This window comes from Chrysochloris asiatica, unplaced genomic scaffold, assembly GCF_000296735.1.
Source record: "Chrysochloris asiatica unplaced genomic scaffold, ChrAsi1.0 scaffold00066, whole genome shotgun sequence".
NCBI classification, from domain to species: Eukaryota; Metazoa; Chordata; class Mammalia; order Afrosoricida; family Chrysochloridae; genus Chrysochloris; species Chrysochloris asiatica.
The window spans coordinates 107,076-111,412 of record NW_006408584.1 but is presented as its reverse complement, the minus strand read 5'-3'; the positions used below and the strand labels follow the sequence as shown (position 1 = coordinate 111,412).

The 4,337-nt window shown below is 43.0% G+C and overlaps 1 pseudogene; it reads left to right on the top strand.

The window, feature by feature from the left end:
- The window catches only part of LOC102820775, an 80,982-nt pseudogene that overhangs the window by 21,319 nt on the left and 55,326 nt on the right, over window positions 1-4,337 (top strand).

The following is a 4,337-nucleotide window of genomic DNA, read 5'->3' as shown; positions in this document are numbered from 1 at the left end:
GGCACGACTGACTTTCGTTACTTGTCCTACTTGCCACTGCAGTCGCTTTTGCCTCCGGAGTAGGGGAGAGAAAGGGATGAGAAGCTACGGAGGCTGAGGATTCTCTGTGACTTATCTGCCGCTGTCCTCGAGCCACTTCGGCCACCAGAGCCTCTGGGTAGCAGCCGGGCTCGCCGCGCCTGACACGTCCCGAGTCACACAGAAATAATGTTGATACATGGAACCCATGTCAAACTTCTATGAAGAAAGGGCAACGATGATTGCAGCCAGGGATTTGCAGAAATTTGTTCCTTTCAGTCAAACCCACTGCAAGCACCATCCCAATGCATTGAACCTTCAGTTTCTTCAGCTGCAGCCAGCCTCTGAGTTAATGGTCTGATGACGCTGCTGCTGGCTTGGTGGATCCCTGCAGGAGGTCCCAATCCATGAGAAACAGAGGAAAAGCTGGCAGCTAAGGCCCTGAGTCAGTAAGACTAGAGACAAAGTGGACTATGATGAGGCTGGGAACATGGTGACTATGATGTGGCTGGGAACATGGTGATCTGGAGCAGAGGGAGGAAAAGCCAGGCTTTGGCTGTTTATAAAGTGTTTACAGTTGACAGTCCTGTTCAACAGGCATTGTGGTGTGACTTCATTATATCACAGGATAAGTCTGAAAAAGCCTACAGTTGCAAATGTTTGGCCCACCAAATACGTACTATTGTTTGAATGAAGCAGTTGTTCACATGAGTTGTCTCCAGTTCCTCCCAGAAAACCTTTACCCACATTGTTCAGCATGCTGCACCCACTACATGAAATAACACCACTTGTCTGTAAATCTGAAAGTCTTTTTGGTTCATCATGGATGCAGTATGTTGTAGACCATGCAATGAAAATTGTCTCCCTCAATTTTGACCCCTCCATTGTAATTATCAAGGTCAGCAGTTCGAAACTACCAGCTGCTCCGCAGGAGAAAGAGGAGGCTTTCTGCTCCCATAAAGATTTATAGCCTTGGAAACCTTGTTCAGGGTTGCTATGGGTGGGAACCGACTCGATGGCACTTAACAATAACAACAATTGTAATGACCTATGATATTGTTCAATGTTTGCATTCTGTGTGGGCTGTTTGGAAAGTCAAATGAGAAGAAAAGAATGTTTTAAAGTTCTCTGAGCAGGGGGGAACCCCGCAGAATGTGGCTACTAGCAGCTTTCTCACGGCTCACCTCTGAAGCCTCTCCAAAGGGGAATCTCCCATGATCTCGCCTTTCCAGAACTACTCCATTCACAGCCAGATCCGCTTGGCTTCCTCACTAAGCTTCCACTCTCCCTCACCTTCTATTTCCAACATGGCAGCTCCAAGCCATGCTCATTCTCCTGCCTTAGGAGTGCACTCTTTTTCAGGGGTGCAGAGGTTCACTCTTTCAAGTCAGAACTTGTCTCTGAAAAGACATAGTATTTCTCAGTCTCCAAACAGTACTTCTAGTTACTCTTTTCTTGTACCAGAAACATAGCCAATTGTTCCTGAACTTTGTATTGACCATTTGTGGACAGAAACGATAACTAATACAAGCGAAAAAAATTCACAGGCCTCAAAAAGTGTTCGTTGCATCTGACCTATGTTGTCAAAAGTTCTTATGTTTTTTAATAGAGTCCCAGCTCCAGTTACGTTGTGTGAAGTTTCAAGAGATCAATGATAAAACCCAGATGATTTTTGGCACTGTCACCAACATACAGGCAAAGACTCAGCACCAGTGAAGAAAATAGATACCATGCTGGTCCTGGAAAGCAGTGGAAACCTGGTTTGTACACAGGAGTAGATAGGGTGGAAAAGATTTTTATTTCTGGACTGCCAACTCCTTCCTTAACATAATGCCTAGGCGTAGTACCCCACTGGACAGTGCTAGTACCCCTAACCCTCTTAGTAAACCACGAAGGTCCTTGGATGTGGTTGTTCTATTGTCCCTAGTACATGAATTAAGAGGTTCTTTGAAACTTCATGACTCTCTTTACAATGAGGATTGTACTTTCCAGCAGCTTGGAACTTAGATTCATTCTATAAGATACCCTGTCCATAACAGAAGAACTTTAGAACGGAGTAATGGCTCCATGGTTAGGATCACTATTTCTGAAATAGTGCAAACATGTTTGCAAACAATTCTGTTTATACTACCTAAAGAAATAGTGGTTCAGATGCTTGTCAAGTGGGACAATGTCCACAGCACTCCAGGAGGACCCAGTTATCACTCCGAGTGGAATTTATTTGTGACTTATCTCATGAACGTGATGGGTTATAACATACACTGCTTAGCATAGACCCAAAATTTTGACTTTGAAGGATTATTTTCCCCAATCATTGAACCCAAAAAAGCAAGAGACTGAATCTGATGAGGACTGGGAATATTTATTAAATTCAGACTACCACCAGAATGCTGAGTCTCATCTTTTGAGTAGATCTTTATGTTTGAGTCCTTTGGAAGTTTCACAGATGAAGGATAAGGAATTTTCATAGAACCTAAGTCTGGATTCTTCTACACATCTCTTCACACACATTCCTGCAGTTTTTTGTTTTTATTTTTGTTGTTGTTGTTCTTCATCTTGTCTATGAAGAGCTTAAGTTGACTACTCTAATGGGAGAAGGAATTCGTTCACTTGTTGATCTTCCCGTTCAGTTGGCAGGGTACTTAAAATTCGGACCTTACATAGCCCATTACTATAGAGACTACCCAACACTTATCAGAACTACTGGACAAGTGTGTGCAAAATTGACCAGGGTCTGACAGGATTTATGCACCAGCTATCATTTTTCACTTCTGAGCCATTGAGTATTTATCAGTTCTTGTCTGAAGTGTGAAGGAATGCCCCCATATCCTTACCTACCTGACATCAGTGAAAGAAGCAAACTTGTCATCTTGAGTATGGCCCGCTACATATTTGGTGATGAGAAACCTGTTTCTGATGAAGCCTCACAATATTTATCTAGACTAACTATAGTCCCCCCCCACCCCAAAGTTACAGAAAGAACAAGAGGAAAGCAGATTTAGTTTCAGGCATTCTTCATCAGTTTCTAGCCTAGCTGAAAGATTAGTTGTCTGAATGACTAATATAGGATTCACTCTAAGAGATTTGGAGACTCTTTCCTTTGGAATTGCACTTCCCATCAGAAATGCAATTTATCACTGCCGTTAGCAGCCTACTTCAGACTGGCCAGAAGCTGTCTGTCTCTTGATTGGATGTCAGGATCTTTCCAAGCAGGCCTGAGAAGGAAACTTACCCAAGGGAAAGCTGTGCCCTCATCAGATGTTCCTTCAGGAACAGAAACTGAGGAGGAAGATGATGGCATGAATGACATGAACCAGGTGGTTATATCATTAATATGGAATGAAGATTTAAGGGTGCAGGATGTGCAGAGACTTCTCAAATGGCTCATCCTGTCTGTGTCAACCTGGGACAGTACCCAGAACTTAGTGACCATGAGTTCATTGAAGAAAAAGAAAATAGATTGCTCCAGTTGTGTCAGCAAAGTATGGCTCTCCCAGTAGAAAGAGGAATGATTAGCTTGTTTTCTTATCATCCAGTTCCAATAGAACACTTGCCTATTCCTAAATTGAATCTGACTGGGTGAGCCCCTTCTCAGAACACAACAGTGGACCTTAACAGTGGGAATATTGATGTACCTCCCAACATGACACACTGGGCCAGCTTTCATAATGGTGTGGCTGCTGGCCTGAAGATAGCCCCGGCCTCCCAGATGGACTCAGACTGGATTGTTTACAATAAGCCCAAGCATGCCAAATTAGCCAATGAGTATGCCAGCTTTCTCATGGCCCTAGGTCTGATGGGCTCCTCACCAAGATGGCCACTCTTAACATACATGACTACTTGACCAAAGGCCATGAAATGATGAGCAGAGGTTCAAGCCGGATTCAGAAGAGGCCATAGAATGAGAGATATCATTGCTGATGTCCAATGGATCTTGGATGAAAGCAGAGAATATCAGAAAGATGTTGACCTGTGCTTTACTGACTACACAAAGGCTTTTGATTATGTGGATCATGACAAGCTATGAAAATATTGTGAAATATAAGTATTCCAGAACACTTAATTGTGTTCATGAGGAATCTTTACCTTGACCAAGAAGCCGTTGTTTGAACAGAGTATGGAACACTGAATGGTTTAAAATTTAAAAAGGTGTGCGACAAGCTTGTATTCTTTCAGCATACTTATTCAACCTGCATGCTGAGCAAACAATTCGAGAAGCTGTGTTATATGAAGGAAAACGTGGCATCAGAATTGGATGAAAACTCATTAACAACCTGCGATATGCAGATGATACAACCTTGCTTGCTGAAAGTGAAGAG